Here is a 17,426-nt window from a genome sequence, read left to right on the forward strand (position 1 = left end):
GGAACAAAAAGACATGCAAAAGACACTTATCATTTTTTGCTCTGACACACAATCCTTGTGTTCTCAAAATTCTTTTTGTTCTCAAAACTAGGATACCAGCTAATACATATTAAACACTGATAGAGAAGTAAACAGGGAAGCATTAGGTAGAACAAGACTTAATATTCACAGATACAGGCAGTTGACACAAAGCCACATTGATCTCTGGCATTTGTACTAATCACTGTATGGTACAGAACTAACCATTAGCCGTGAATATAGGGATCATACACTGTCATGCTAGAGTGAAAAGATTTTCCACCATCTTCACTCACTGCTGCATAGACTAAGAGAGATATAACCTGTTTGGTAACAAGGTGAGATAGGAAGAATACAGAGATGCTACTGCCGCTGTATGGAGAAAATTCATGTGGCCAAAGCTGAACTGCAGTTGAACTTGGCCAGTATTATGGGGGACAAGAAATTATTTTTTTTCCAAGTTTGTCAATAGCAGAAGGCAGTGTAAAAATAACAATGGTCCGTTACAGGATCAGGATGGTCACCTCACAAACAGGGACAGAGACAAGGCAGAGGCATTTTATTAACTTTTTACCCCTGTTTGGACAATGTTGTCAAGCCCATGGTGTGATTCTTTGGGTGTTCTGTGCAGGCCCATGAGTTGAACTTGATGATCCTGATGGATCCATTATTTCAAACTCAGCATATTCAATGATTCTATGATTTTTATCTATGAAACACCTTAGTGTCTTGGAATCCTGTGAGGAAACAAGCAGTAAAAAATCTTTGATGAGAACTGTAGGCCATGCCTACAGGTTTTCTGTAATTATTATTTTCTGAACTTTGTTCATATCTGTAATCAAAAATGAAGGTTTATTACCCGCGTGTCTATCTTTGTCGCTCCCACTACCCTACCTCACTTTTATCTAATACAAAGAAAATTTACAGTATTTTATGTACAGATCAACTGAACTTTTTCCTATTCTTGTTTTTGTATTGTAATTCCTAAAACTGCTCTATCTTTATGTGTGCCTATGAGAGGAAATAAATTGAAAATAAGGATGTCTTCTTACTTACTTTATTCTTCAAATAAATTTCATTTTCAAAGGCTGATTTTGAGGCATCAGTTTTAAATTTTAATTGGTGACTTATTTCACTCCTCTCCTAATTTGCTGCCTGCTTTCTCATGGGTTTCCTGCCTGCCTTTCAATCTAGCCTTGTATACAAATATTTACAAACTATCATTTACTATCACTGTACATGCACAGTAGAGATATTTGATTTCAGGATGCATAAATATATCTGAAAAAACCCACCAAAACTTGCAGATGAACTTGTTAAACATTTAAGTATTTTTAGAAAAACATCACTAGAAATATATCTGCAGCATGTAAAAAAAAATTCTGGGCAATTTATTAGTGAGATCACAGATTTTCTAATATCCCAGCTCAGCTGCAGGAAGGAAACTAATTTCCAAAATGCTAATCATGGAGTCATAGAATAGTTTGGGTTGAAACAAGCCTTAAAGATGACCTAGTTCCACCCCCATTGCCATGGGCAGGGGCACCTTCCACAGGACCAGGTTGCTCAAGGCACCCTCAAACCTGGCCTTGAACACTTCCATGTGTTCCATGTATTGGAATTGCTCAATATACCAAATAAGAAAAAGGTAAACATGCCTATTAAAGTGAAAACAAAACTAGGAAAGCAGATGTCAACATAGCTACTGCTTCTTCTTTAGTTAACAAACTATGTCTGGTCCAGATGTCTTATCTACTACTTGAAAAGTAATCTAATAATCTTTTTTTAACTAGAATTCCAAATCCACTGCACCCAAAAGACATGTTTTCTCAGATTAGATGAAAAAATACCTGGAAGCAAACCCTCCAACGACTGATGATCACCATAGCCAGCCTATTTCTGGCCACTCCTGAATGTTTTAAATCATCTCTGTATGTAAAGCCAGGAAATCCAAAATTATATATGTGCTCAGAGGATTAATCTGCATTTTACACAGTCTGAACAAATTCCAGTAGGGGACCTTACTAAAATGACAAGTGAGACTAATTGTTATTGTCTCCAGCTACATTCCTCACAGGCTGTAATATTCTTTATCTGCCTACAAGTGGCAACAGGTAAAGTGTTCCTTCCTACTGACCCTCAAAAAGACACACTCCTCTAAAACAATAAAAAATGAATAAATATCTGAGTCTCTTCCATCTAGCTAAATTCTGGTCGATCAGCATAAAGGAGGGGAAAATCCTGACGGGATTAATCAGGTTACCCTTTGACCAAATCAGGTTGGATCATCAGAAATAACAGATTAATGAAACTACTTGTGTGGGAAATTTGTGCTGTTGTATAAACATTTATACACTACTACCAGAGTGACCAACACTATCCAAATGGGATTGATCCCACTGCTATCTCCTTGTGTTACAGGGACAACAGAGCTCTCTGCTTTGACCTTGTCTTAATTTTCACCTTTTTTTAAGGAGTTTTCTCTGATGTTTCTGTACAATAGCATCTTAGGATTATTTGAAAGTTCCAGAAAAGTAATGGTTTGCAAAGTCTAACCTGAAAAAGAAGAGAAATACTGTGCAGAAGAATTTCTGCACTAGATGGATGGAAATTTGGCACCAATATCAAAGATAGAATCCTGAAAAATATTGTTTTTCTTACAACAAAGATGTCACTTTGTTAAGTCAGACTGAAAATAGAAGCTGTCCAGTCTTCCACTTCTTTTCGTGCTGAAAATGCAAAGCATTTTTATTTAGATGGTGCCATTATCACAAGGCTCTTTCTGGCCTCACAGACTGAGTAAATGCTAACCCAGACAGTAATGCCCCCACCAAATTTGTAGCTTCATTTATGTAGGCACACACCTGAGTGTAAGCTATCCCCTGTCACCCTAAAGAGTGATTTTGAAATCTCTCAACAGAAGGCTGAAACCTTTTTTTTGGCTGAGGAATGGGTACCTTCAGAAGCTGCTATTTGCCAAAGTAACTGCTACTTTGTTTATTCAGTAATTGTTTGTTTATGCCAATTATGGTGTGTTCAGTGTGGCATAGAAAATGAGAAAGAAAATTGTTTTTATTAAGTTAAACCCCCCCTTCCCCCCTCCCCCCCCCCCCATCTTTCTGAAAGACAGCTACTCCGTGCAGTTCAATTGGTGGTTTTGGTCTGATTTCCAGAGCTGTCACACCCTGATCCTCAGTTTTTTATTTTACAGTGATGGGCTGGTCTCAGCTAAGGCTTAGTAATTTTTTTCAGGAGGTTACCTCTAATTTTAGTGGATCAACTGACAAATTCAAGTAACACACTTAATGTTATACCTGGAAACTTTATCCTGTGATCAAAATATAAGGTAACATATTAGTCTTGTACTTTGGATTTTAGCCTAACTTCTAGTGTTTTTGGAAAATAAAATATACTTGGAGGATATCTGATATATTACATCAAAGTCTTTTGTTATGTAAAACTATGAATGCTAAGAAATCTATGCTAGAATTTGGCCATGTTATTTATCAAGATATTAGAGGAAGATAAATTTTCTTCTGGAACCTGTTTCTATCTAAGAAATTCTTCCTTTATTGTGTAGACTTTCTTGCAGAGAATTATTTTCATTTAACTTTTCAAGGTGCTTTTCTAAATCTTAAAAGTGAGCAACATTTCTCAAGGCAATAATAATGCAGTCAAGAGTAACAGTAATAAAATAAATGGCTTCTGAAGAATTGAATTTTCATTTTATATCTAAATTCCACTACATACAAGTAATTTGCATCTCAGTCATATCAGTCTAACATATCAACATAACAGCTAACAGAAGTATACTGGGAGAATGCACAGATTTATAAATATAAATAGGCAGTTACAGTACTAATCCACTGGATCATATTACATTCTTAATCAAAGCATTTGGCATGAGAACAAAAAATAGAAAAGAACATGTAACACCTTTCAAGAAAAGATAAAAATTACAGCATGATTCGATTGAATTCAATAACTTTTGAGACAGATATTTTTAACAATTCAAAGTGATGAACTCCAGGATGAATGGTGAAGTTTTATCATTCCTTTTATCTTTTCTCAGAATCACATGTTCACCATGCAACACTATTTATAATCAAAGCTTCTGCTTTGATGAGATTTAGCCTCTTTTATGTTGCAGGAGCAAGAAAAGACCTGGCCATGCTCTGGCTTGTTGCAGTGTTGTCATGTGTCTCGGCTTTGGAGACAAAGTTTCAGGAGGAAAGGATCTGGGATAAGTGCCTTCTCCCAAGGGAAAAGATCTTCCCACTTTCCTCCGCCAATGAAACACATTAACAGCAGCTGAAAGTGGAAAAAAGACCCTGAACTGTTTATTAACACAGACTGAAACTGGGAAAAACAAAGAGAAAAGAAAAGGAAATGGATGCTCACAAGAAGCTGACAACACAGCCAGTGAAGCTGGTGGATTCTGGTGACTCTTTGTCCCTTCACTCCCTGGCATGGCCTTCCTCGGGGTCTGACTGGTCAGGGCACCCCGCAGGCCCCTCGGGCTGGAGAGAGGGGAAGGAATGTAGGGAGGCCAGGGGGAGGAAAAGGGAAAAAAACAAAACCTTTTCTAAGCTAGCAGGAATAAAGCACAGCGGAGAACTGTCTCCCTCACGAAGTCTAGAGGAGAAACAGCTCCCCCAGTTTCTCTCCAGGCCGTTGGACCGAGCCACTTTTATAGCCAGGGCCGTTGGACCGAGCCACTTTTATAGCCAGGGCTGTTGGACCGAGCCGTTTAACTGACCGGCAGGTGCCAGTTCTGTTGAACTGACCCAGCTCCAGCCCTGACCCCTGGGTCCATCTTAAAGACACAGAAGCTGTGGGCATTAAGCAGGCGGTAGAGGAATAAAGTAGCTTCATAACATCACCCTAGGACATCATGGATACAAAACCACGACCCATCTCTTCCACCAGTAAATAAACAAGATTCTCATAGTGTGGCAGGATTTACTAGTTCTGTAGCATTGTTAGCTGCACAGATCTTTAAATAAGCAAATGCTTGGCAGCTTTAGAATAATGTTCAGGGCTGCCTGGGGCTTGCATATGTCCCAGATATCACAGAAGCACAGAATAGTAAGGGCTGGAATGGACATATCTTCCATTAGAAAAATCAAAGAGCAGGTATTGTGCTGCAAAACTTTACTCTCACCACTTTTAAAATCAGTTTCTCTTTTCCTCTTCCTTTTCAGAGGACATTTATAAATTACACAAGAGAATCATACATTCTCTAATGTCGTCGGCAGCTTGATTGTCACCTGCTAACTGCTTGAATGCGGCTTCTCGCTCTGGGACAGGCGGCAAGCCTTGAAGCCGCACGAAAGAAGGCTAGCCGCCACGACCCTCGCACACGCGCCGGAGCGGGCGCTGCAGTGAGTCCCGTGGGAGCAGCGCAGAGTGCCTCAGAGACAGAGACCGAGCAGGAGACAAGGTGATTATGAAAGAGATGCAGTCTCTCAGGTTGGAATCCAGAGGTTTATTAGTAGGAATGGCGGGGCGGGATCGGGAAGGACCGTGGAAGGTAGAGGCAGCTGGATTCTGAACATGGAGAGCCCAGAATGTCCCGGTACAAGGGGTTAAGATGGACCGCAGGATGGGAGGAGTTTATGTGGGAGAACCAACCGGGACGCGAGGGAAGCAGGATTGACAGGAACGCGAGGGAATGGGGACTCGAGGAGGGAAGTTACAGAATTTTGAAAACCAATGGTGAAACTCAGCTACATGGAACAAAGAAGAACTTTCTAGTTATTAACTCCATGTAGGATAGAGAGGAAGAGATATCCAGATCCAATGCTCTTGTTCTCTGATGCATATTAAGGATGCTAGCTGCAAGGTGTCCTGGGTGAGCATCGCTTTGTCACCCTAATCTAAAGGTCTCCTCACACCCAGGGCTCCTCCTCGGTATCATCTGCCTCCAAGCTCATCTAAGCCAAGACCACTGCTACACTTGAACAAATGAGTAACATTGTTACATACATGAGAAACAAAATGCAATCTGTCCTTTTATTGGAAAATAGATAATTTTAATGTGACGTCTCAGTGTTTGGTGGCATTGTCAAAGTCTTTACTGAAACAAAATCCACTCTGAACACAGACTACAAAGATGAAATTCAGTCTTACCAGCACACCTGTCAACAGCTACAAGATTCTTGACTTGATTCTAACTAATCAGCATTTTATGTTGATGAAGAGATGTAGATTAAATGTCTTAAGCTCCTGTTTCAAGAAGTAAGAGCACTGCTAATAAGAATACTATATTTAGCACCTTTTTTCCCCTGCTCTTTGACTTCCATATTCAAAACCTGCATTGAATTAATCTGTTGTCTTTGGCTGGAGAAATCATAAACTGCTGTACCCGTACTTTTAATTTTGGAACTCAAAGGTGGTTGATTTCAATGAGGATTAGGGAATTACCCTCCAGGATCTGGGCCAAAGCACATTTATGTTCAAGCACAGGTATATTCCTGCTGAGTCCAGGAGTGTTCAATACCCTCACCAAGGATGGGCACTGAGTTTCTAGCAAGCAGACTTCTTTCCAGCGTATGAAATGTGATTCCCACAAGTATTGTGCCATTGGCACTCAACTGTTACAGCATTTACTGAAAGCAAGTAGGGGTAGGACAGGACCCCAATGAAAGAAGATTGCTGTGGTGAGTGGATGTTTGTGTTTTCTGAGTGTTTGTTTTTATTGGTTGCTCTTTTCTACTTGAGAGATGGAGTCTCACAATCCCATGTCTTGTGTGTGACAGCCATGGGAGCTCCTTGGGCATCTTTCCTGCTCTTGGAAAATACATAGCACCCTGGGATGGTCATGGAAGTAAATAAAAATTATAACAATTAATGTTATCTTTTCTCTAATCAGTAAACTCTTGAATATGAGAAGTTACATTGCAGTTATACCTGTAAGAATTATGAGTGCAAGTAAAGGCTGTGGGATCATACTCAGCTGTTGCAGGCCATAGGTCTGAAAAATGCAAATATCTTGGGTTGCTAATCTACGTGTTTAAACACTTGAAGCTCCTTTTAAGGAAAAAAAAAGTGGTGAAAGCAGCCAGAGTGTACTTGCAGAAAAAACCAGCAGCAAATATTGATTTGCTAATTTATTCCCAAATAAAAGCTAAAATCATTACATATTTTTTTAAAGGGAAAGAAAAGAACAAAGGAAAAAGATCAGTATGTATTCTAAGAGAGAACAAAGCATGAAGATATACCTCAGAAATCAACATTTTTTTTTAGATTACTGCTTCTCAGGCCTAAACAGAGATAAGATTTCCACCCTTTGCAAAATAACACTACAGTTGATGAGCAGACACCAGACTTCCTCCCTCAGACAGCATGTATGGACTGCAAAGCTGTGCTTCAAATTACATACCCAGTGCCGTGAGAGTTAATGTAAATTTGATAACAAATGGCTCTGCTTTTGAAATGAATGTAGCCTGGCAACTTCAACTGAGAACCCTTCATGGGGCCTCAATTATGTATGCAGCTTCTTTGAGAAATAGTTTCACACATCTGACCCAAGGCCTGCAATGCTGTTGCCATTAAATAAAATTGTACGTAGGCAATGGTTCATTTCTGTATAAACTCATTTCTCTACTCCCCCACCCCAAGAGCACACATAAAAAGACCACACAAAATTGCTTATTCTGGACTGGTATTTTGTGTTTCTTTCTTTGTTTCATCCACTATTGTCTGAACACAAATTTAACACATCTTACTTTTGTATCAACATTTAACCTGCGTGCTTGGGTTTTATTTTGTTAGGAATTTCCAGCCATGCTGCCCTGATTGAAACTGCCATGTGCAACCAGAGAGACAGATAAACAATGGTTTAAACACCCCCACCATTTAATTTTTTTTCTCTCTCCCCCAAAATGGCTGCTTTGTCTGTGTGCCCACACCAATAGCAAATGTCCCTCTGTTATTGTACAACCAATTTTGTGTCAAGTATTCATATGCTAATGGTGGTACAGTTTCTCGCTTTTTTCACAGATAAATTGCAAGGATTGCTAAAGCAAACAAAACACAGGAATAAGAAGCTTTTATTTCAGATGTGATAAATTACTTTCAATTCAAATAACATGCAACACATGCTACTGACCATTATTGTGTCTATTCATTGTGAGTTAGCCTTCTGTTTTTGTCTCGGAATGGTTAGAAAATATTTAGCAGATATAGCCAGAGCACATGCAAATAATTTAATTTCCTTATTTTGCTTTGAACCTTCATGACACAAAGATAATTTTTCTTCAATTTTCACTGATAATGAAAGTTTTGCAGTGGGCATAGTCATTGTTCCCTATACATAATTTTTTGAAGCTCAATAGATGAAATTTGGAAACTGGGATATTTCCCTTTATATGTTAACAAAAAATGCTATAGTATGCATGCTCAGAATCCATTACTTAGGAATAATAGTGGCAAAGGACTCCCTACATATAGTACAAAGCATGAACAGAAGAAAATATTACCCAACTTTTTTTTTTGTGTCGAAAGATCAATATCTATTCAACACCCAAAAAATTAGGACTTAAGAATTATAATTTGTAATTTATACCTGGAGTAAATCAGGACTGGTTTCAGAGGCCATATTTTATAAATATAGAAATAGTATTTGCACAGAAAAAACCAAACGTTTGTTAAGTGAAGACTATGTTTTAAAAGCATTAAAATAGGTTTGCATTTTTACTGATTGAAGACGTGTGGGTTTATGTTACATAGTTAAAGATTACATTGGTGTCCTTAATTTGGTCATGACAACACATTTATGTAATTATGTTGTTCCACAGTGAATCCATAAATGCAAGGAAATTCTGAGTTAAACCCATGAGTTCAGATGAACAGCCTTAATTTAATTAGCCATTGGCAGATATTTGTGCCACCCCACTGAAGTCCCTTTTAAGTCAGTGCACCCTGCCCCAGCCCAGGGACAAGAGCAAGGTCAGCTGCAAATAAATGACATGCCTAGGAGCTGTATACATTGGGACTTTTCCTTGTCTTTGTGTAGGTAGAAGGTAAAATATCGATTCCAGCTAAATGTTTACAATGTCAGGTCACTGAAGACATAAAACAAGAAATTAGGCAATGTGGAAAGTAAAATCCTCGTGTGGTATCAGATCGTCTATAACATGTCATAGCATAATTTTAGCCAGTGACTAACTCTTGGGTAATTTCTTTGAAATACAAAACAGTGCAAAATCCTACTAATACATAACAAGCAACTGCTTGCTGAGAGTTTGCGCAGTGAAACTTGGTCTAAAAAATGCATTAACTTTCTTATTTTAAATATGCCTCATTAAGATTGCACTGATCTTGGGGATCAGGTATTTCATAAAGGAAATTTAAGGCTAGGGGAGGAGATGGTATAACTGAAGAGGGATGTTTTATGTCATACTTCAGGCAAATACATTAAATTGACAATTATGAAAACTGCAAAAGTTACAAGAGAAATGAGGATGAAAGCCTTTGCTGACCAGTTGACATGAGAGCCACTCCTGTTCTGCTTCATAGCAAAGCAAGTATCATCCTCATGAAAGAGGTAGAATCCCCAAAATTAAATGTGTATTTATGGAGAGATGCATCCAAAGGCATATTCAGCCCTCCAGAAGTGCAGACTCTCAGGGTAAACTCTCCTGTTCTGTGTGCCCACAACTGTACATTTTATAAATACTTTGGTGTTGCTGATGTCCTCCAGGTGTTATCCAAAAGAGCCATTTTTTGCAACTTGCCATTGCAAAGCAATAGTGCATGATATACCACGATGTCAAACAGAAAAACTAATTAACCAGACCACCCATAATCTGCTCTGAGAAATTTTACAGGTGTCTGAAACCACAATGGTCAGAGCACAAAAGAAGTGTCACAATGTCAGGACCCCTCTTCTTCTCAGAAGAAGAGGGAGGAAACTGAAAAGGACATTTGCAATTTCGGTGTCTGACCACACTCTGCACTAGGAGCCACAGAGCTAATCTACACTGCCTCAGAGGGCTGATGACACGTTATTCATCCCATGTTCTCACAGTCGAGTACATAGCTGCTTATTAAAGAACCTGGTTCTGCAAACACTTCTGCATTTTCTTGACTTTGAGTATGCAAGTAATCCTGTTGGGGTGAACTGTAGGCAACTAATTCTGGGAGCAATAACATTGCCAACATTTCAAGACTAATACGAGAACAAGAATCAAAATCCTAATGCCTTGAAGTCTGGCAAAAAGCAGTTTTCACCATAGTTTTATCTTGTTTATTCTCTGAAGTCTTTCACAATTTAGTTTATTTTTTATGTAGCTGATTTTGCAGTTATAGTGGGGAGGGGAGGCTGAGGAATACCAAGTCATGTAAAAAGAGAGCAAAATGTGAAAATGTTGAGCACACAAAAATTGCTCCATTAAAAAAAATCACAGAAAACAGAACAGTCACAAACTTTTTGCCCAAGTGTGGCATAGAAAAATTCAATTAAAATAACAAAATTTTCTATATAGTGACAATTTTTTAAATCCAAAGCAGGAGAAAAACAACATTTTCTTTTTTATAAGATACTTTCTTCCACACCTCAGCTTAAAAAAACAAAAAAGCTTCCAGAGGCAAATAAATGTGCATGGTAAGAGTTGACCAGTCCTTTAAACAGCAGATACAACTACTAAGAATATGCATTTGGAAATGACAAAATCTACAGTGCTGTGTTGCAGCTGTATGCAATGGGTTTCCATTTTTAGAATATTTACAGAATTATCAGGAAAATATGCAACTCAGTTCTAAAATGAGCAAAGAATTAGGTGTTAGAACTGTAGTTCTAAGCATGTTGGTGAATGTCTTGGGGTTTCTGCATCTGTGTTAGGAAGGGAGGAAAACTGCTGTGAGGATAACAAGAGAGTGGACCTTCTCCTGCAACACAGAGAAGATGCGCCAAGAAAGCAGAGGAGTGAAACTACGATTTACCCCACTGTGATTCACTGTCCACTTCACAGCTTTGGGGTAACTTTTTCCTACCAAAACCTCATTGAAGATACTTTCTGTTCCCCAGTCTTGAAGCTACAGGAGAGGTGCACTCAAATTCCTAATAATTGTAATTATAAAAGGTTAACCTCCTTCCAGTTATTTTCAGGATATATGGAATTAAAGTTTACTTAAAAATGTTTAAGCAGGTAGATAGTGGATGCTAATTAGACAAAAGGCGACAGGCAGGTCAAAGAGAAGAAGTCGTACACAAGTTTGCAACTAGTATAATTTTGAGAAATTTTCATCTCAAGCCTGACCACAGTTCCCCCAGATGAAATGCCATAGTTAGTTAAGTTATTGGCTAAGGACAGAAAGTGATGGACTCATATCTGCCTACCTGGAGGGTGCAGAAAGGCCCCACCTGCAAGTGCAGGTGCTGACATTCTATGGAGGTGGCATATTTGAGAGAAGAGCAGCACAAGAGGCTCAAGTGCTAGTGAGGTCCTCTTTCAGGGTCTGTGGGAGTAGCACCACGTTGTAAGATGTCAGGGAATCATATGTGACAAAAATATTTCAAATCAACAGTCTCCTGATCTCACCCCAGTCCTGAAGTAGAAGCTGTGGAGGACCTTGGAAGAATATCTAGATAATTTCTGTGGCCCAAAGTTTTGTATCTCTTCCCCATAGGAAAATCCACTTTCCTGGGATGTGTCCCTCCCTCAAATTTCAGACACAGCATAAAATCCAAAAAGTATATTACTATAGTGCTCAATTGCAATTGCAACTGCAATTACAGGTATGTTTACTATTACTGACATATAAATTCCCAAAGCTCAGGTTTGGGATCACTGCAACCTTCTGAGCATCACAGACCACTCCATTTCATCTGTTCTCTCCTGCGCTGAGTTTAATGACTCCTGGTCTTTGACTAAACTCTTAGTAATGTTTAGCTGAACCACATCTTCCAAAAGTCACCTAGTCTTCATCTCAGAGATGGAGGTCCTACAGCCCACCTTGGTAATTTGTCTGATCATTGATCAGCCTCCTTGGCAAGAGATGGTGTCTAATTTCTCATTTTAATCTGTCCAACTTCAGTTTGCAGCCAGTGGTCCATCCTACACCTTTCTTTGCTGAAAGAGCCCTTCATCACCCAGCCTGTATTTGTACAGAGACAGTTACACTTGTCAAGTCCCTGCTTAATTTGTCATTTAATAAACTGATGGAATCTTTAAGCATTTCACTTTAAAGCATTATCTTCTGAATAAAAATAATTTTGAAAACTCTTTTTGATTCCCATTCTGACTTTGCAACATTTTCTTTAAAAGTACCCCACAACTAAACCATATTGACATGGTTTTACCCTACATGGTGTTGCAGCTGTATGGATAGCACCACCTTTTCCTTGTCACAGAAATGCTGGCATTCAGTATGGCACTGAGGTATTTTGCTCAGTTACTACTGGCTAGGACCTGGTCCCATATTTTGCAGACAACGCAACTTTCATTTGTATTAAAATATTAGAACAGACTCCTCTTATTAAATGAAACAGAGTGCTTTATTTGATTGTCCCCATCAGTGTGTATTATGTTACCAGCAATTTTTCAGCTGAATTTAGTTGATAAAAAGGTTGACAAGCACACTTGTTTTTCCCTTCAGGTCCTAGCAGAAAATCCCTATATTCATATTACTTTTTTTTAACAATCACACACTAGCAATTTACTGTGTATTCATCTGGGGTGATTAGTGGAGGTGAGAAGAGCTTAATAGTAGTATTTTTTTTCAGAAGTTAGGTCTGCTTGAAAAAATTAATTTCCCTACTCACCTGTGAGCAGTTTTTCAATTCCCTGTTGAGGTCCCCAAAGCAACTATTTCCCTCAGTGGCTCAAGTTACTTGGGTAGAATTCCTTGTCCTTTCTGGACATTGGCCCAGCAATGTTCTCACAGTCTTCTGGCATTTCTCTGATATATCAAAGTTTATTAAAGGTTGACAGCAGTGGTGGAGTGCCCTCCCCTGCCAAGTCTTTTATGACTCTTGGGTTAAAATTATTCAGGGCTACTGACAGATGCTTTTGAATGTCTATTAATTTACTGGAAAGTATTCACTGACCTCATTAAAGGATATTCTTACATGATAAAAATGTCCTTACTCTTTCCAAATGGAGAACAGAAATTATTTTGGTTGTTTCTGGGATATCTGTCTAGTAATAGGCTTATCACAATTCTTTGCTAATATAATTCTGATGTTTGTAGGATGTGTTTCTTTCCCATTGTACTTTTAAAAATATTATAGATCTATGTCAGTTTTTAATGAACTCCTTTATCTGTTTGTTTTTTTTTGTCAAGAAACCATAAATCTCTTTTTGATGCCTTAAACTTTTCAGTGACCTACATAAAAATTCTCATTCATATTTATTAAAATTAATTTTCTTTGTTAACCCACTTTAATATATTTTAAATTATTTTTGTATGATGTATTCACTTCTCTGCTTAGCATCCATAAAATTGTGTTGCCTGTTCTTGTGTAATCAGAAATTTTTGCTCTTATATATTCTATGGAAATGTAGACCACTTAACTTTCATTCACATGTTTAATTCTAAACATTGCTCTCCAATATATCCTTACTTTTTTCTCTACCTATCAGATTTTCAATACGAAAACATGATGTATATATTGTATTTTTCCTTGAACTTTTCCTCCTTTTATTCACACTGAATGCGATCAAGCCAAAATCACAGATTCTTTGGCAGCAACCAACTTGTAATTATTATATCTTTCTTTTGTCCATGACACTGATTTCTAAAGTAAGGCTATTTATTACTGAGTGCTTTACCTTTGGAAACAGGGAATTATTATTTTTAATTTTTAGCAGAACTGTTGATATGCTTCTGAGGCATTTACTTCATGTGGCCCACAGCAAATCATATTTTTCACAGTCAGGTTTTTTATTTATCACTTTTACAAGTTAAGTTATTATTCTGGTTACACAGGAAGGGAGTGGAGTTTAGTGTGGTGTACGTATGACCAAGGTTTTTATTCTAGACACCACTGTGCACATGGTTCCAGGAGAAAAAGCTGGTGCATTGGAACTGCAAGAGCACTATCTTGCTTGGCTTGTTCCAATGCAGGGACTGTCACCTCTAACCCTCTGCCACCCACTGGAAAGTCTGCACAACTCCTATTCGGACCACATAGCTTTATCCCTGCTTTTTAGTTTTGGGCTGGACAGAGAAATGTTAGCTGTGGGAGCTTCCCCTTCTCTGTTGTCTTCCTGGAGACCTTGCAGGTGCAATCTATGGGAAGTGTCTGTCAGCTTGGGTATTTTTGTGCCCTGTGGTGAATATCCTTTTTTGGATAAAACAACCTCTTCTTTTTATATTTTGCTATTAAATCTAATGTTGTTAATGTGTGTGTCTTATTCTATTACTATCTGCTTTTAGGAAATTGTTATTTCAAACCCACAGCATCTTTTGTTTTGTCCCTCTCTTACCAGAAGGGGCAAAAAAAGGGAGTGGCTTATGTGGAGCTTAGCACCCAGCTGGTGTTAAAAGAAGCACAATTATAAATGAATTTTTAAACTCTTGCTGAAACTTTTAATTTTATTAAGATGTAAGCATTAAGAGTAAGGCTTACAGTAAAAGCAGTAACTAGGAATGCCATGGATAATATTTTTTTCTGGAACTGGTCAGTAATCAGCTCTAATTGTTAGGTAACATTTAAATAAAGTAAAACATGCAAGAAAAGATTTTAAAATAATTAATTTTAGTTAGAACTTCAAGTAGACATTATGTAACAACATGGAATGCCATAAATTCTGTTTTTTCCATTTCATTATGTAAGATGAAATTAATAGCTTCCATTTTTCTTAACTTTTTTTTCTCTCTGTAAATTCATGTTATCTACTCAAATACAATTTCACACTGTCCATAGTTCTGAGCTTTCAGTTCTGTGTTTTCAAATTCCTATTTCAGTACAGTTAGCACCTTATTTGAAAATATGCAAGTCATCTGCAGGAGTGTTCACTTTATTTGCAAATACAGTATCTATCCTCTGTTCTAAATCTTTTTATCACTTCACATTCAAGGACACATTTGTTGTCTGTTGGGACTGCCTTTAAAAGGAATGTTATATTGAACCTGAAACAGTGATGATGAGGTATCTTGTGTAAGCTCTGTGCGCTATTCGATCTCCCATAATTTACCAATGTATATGAAAAGCAGGCAAAGTGATCTGTGTTCATGTAGCAACACTCTGTCCTCAGCAACAATACTTTCATTGTAAGTAAAGGCTCAATTAAAAGGCAATAAATTGAGAGCAAAGTGTACAGAGAGACAGTTAATGGACTGACTGCAGCCTTTAGGCCTTTATTCTTCTTTGTTCAAAAAAGTGCAGGTTCTGGGTGTTAATTACAAAACATGGGAAACTTACCTTGGAGGTAAAAGTTTCCACTCATTGCTAAATACAAAAAAGGAAAAATAAAAGAAAGAGATATGGTGTTGATGGCCTTAGAGATTCTTTCAGTTGAATACAGGTTTTATAACCCATACACCTCATAAAACAAAAACCAAAGTTTTCAGCTGACTTCAGCTGAAAACACTTCGGACATAGTGTGAATGCCTCATGTGACAAGAAGAAATGAAAGATAGGATGTTAAAATGGGAAATGAGAAACGCTGAACCTCTGGGTCTCCCCAGAAGAAAAAATTCTCCTTGATATGTGACCACTGCTAACATCTGTGACATCTAAAGGTGCTGTCAGAATGATAGCTAAGCTCTGTTAGATTACTTGTATTCGCCTTTAATTCTGTAAGGTAAGGTCTTTGACATACTTTCAAATTTAAAAAAAAAAAAAAAAGAAAAAGGAAAAAAAAAGAATTACATTCCTAAAGGCCAGATATGAAAGGGGCAATGATTCTAGACTGTTAATCTTCCTTTTTGTTTTACTAAACTCTCCTTGTCAGTATTTTGATAGAATGTAAAACCGTATGTGTAACAGCTATAAATTACTGACAAAATTATTAGCTTGGTGTTTCCTAGTGAAAATATAAACAATCTTAACTTAATTCTCTTCACTTCTTCTAAAGAATATTTGCATTGTTTGACTTTCGACAATTAGTTTGGATGCCTTAAATCAACCCCATATATATTTAATGCTCTTCATCAGCTGTAGCCTCAAAATATGGCCATGGTAAGTGTGTTATGCCTGGACCTCATGTTGTATGTGGTCATTTCTCCAGAATCTACCAGACCCCAGGTCTTCTGTCTCTCTCTCTCTCTCTCTCTTTTTTTTTTTTAATTTTATTTATTTATTTTTTTTCCATAGGTTTAAATCTAAAATTCAGATGACCACAACAACCAGGACACATGGCACCCACCTGAGATGCAGACCTCAGTAAGAGTCTGGAGCCTGACCCTAAGGGGTGGATGGGCCTAGTCTGCCATAACTGTTAGGTTTATTTGGGACCCATTCTGTGCTTCTCTCACAACCTGCAGTTTTTTTGTACTCTAGTCATGTCACGTTTGGCTCCACTGGAAAGGCTCATGGTATGCAGCTGCTGTAGCCCACTCAGAAAATGTTGTCTCCAAGGGAACCATTTGGTGAGACTCAAGATAATTAGTTTCATTTTCTGTTTACACATGCAATGCAGCTGCTGGAAGAATGGTAGCACAACTTAGCAAAGATTGAGACTGGCTATCAGTGCCTGTTTGGCCAGTGCTCTTACTATAAATAGTAATAGGTTGCTTTTCAACCAATTATTAGAGTCTTGTTATTGGAATGAGCAAACAAAAATGTGTATGTAGCATATTCAATATTCCTTTTTTTAATTACTGTCGGTGAAGCTATATTTTTGTGTGCGCTTAATTTAGCTCATTATTTATTCCTACAATGTGCTTTACTCTGTGTCCATGACATTGGTTCTTTTCAAAGAGAAAAACAGCCTCCCTACTTGATGATTTCCAATTTTATCTTCTTTTGCTTAGCAGCTGTTGCTGCTATTGGAGTACTGTTGTGGAGCAGAAAGGCCTTGCAAAGTGAGAGCCTTGCTGCTCTTGTAAAATCCTTGCTCACTTCTGTTACTTTAGCTAACTAAAAAGGCATTCTGAGAATGACTCAGCTAAACTAGACATGAAAAACAAGTTACATAATTGTAAAATAATTATTAGAAGCAATAAGTGCTCACACCATAGAGCTCATAGTTGGTTACATCTAATGCCTGTTCCTATCGTGGTCTGTGGTCATTTGTTGTGCCTCACAAGTATGTAAACTCATAACAAATTGACAAGTTAAAACCCCTAGATTTTTACATTAAAGTGTCTTCGCCATACCATACTGGAAATCGTGTATTTAACGCTGCAGAGCACACGTGTCCTAGGAGGGGACAATTACAGATTCCCAAACATTCCTCAAATAAATGGAGCTTGGGGCTGTGCAAGGTATGTCTTGCAACAGCAGATGTACCTGC

General features: G+C 37.9%; 2 long non-coding RNA genes across 2 annotated transcripts in view; one reads left to right on the plus strand and one right to left on the minus strand.

Moving 5' to 3' along the window:
* The window catches only part of LOC146424391 (uncharacterized), a 16,277-nt gene extending 11,543 nt beyond the window's left edge, over positions 1 to 4,734 (minus strand). Inside the window, exon 1 of the long non-coding RNA XR_014847012.1 lies at positions 4,599 to 4,734. This is a non-coding gene — a long non-coding RNA (uncharacterized LOC146424391). The remainder of the gene's footprint in view (positions 1 to 4,598) is intronic.
* LOC146424392 (uncharacterized) overlaps positions 1 to 16,789 on the plus strand; it is a 17,460-nt gene extending 671 nt beyond the window's left edge. The window contains exons 2-3 of the long non-coding RNA XR_014847013.1: positions 5,225 to 5,490; positions 16,286 to 16,789. This is a non-coding gene — a long non-coding RNA (uncharacterized LOC146424392). The remainder of the gene's footprint in view (positions 1 to 5,224; positions 5,491 to 16,285) is intronic.
* Positions 16,790 to 17,426: the final 637 nt, after the last annotated feature.

Source organism: Lichenostomus cassidix, chromosome Z (assembly GCF_008360975.1).
Source record: "Lichenostomus cassidix isolate B80296 chromosome Z, HeHo_3.0, whole genome shotgun sequence".
Classification (NCBI taxonomy): domain Eukaryota; kingdom Metazoa; phylum Chordata; class Aves; order Passeriformes; family Meliphagidae; genus Lichenostomus; species Lichenostomus cassidix.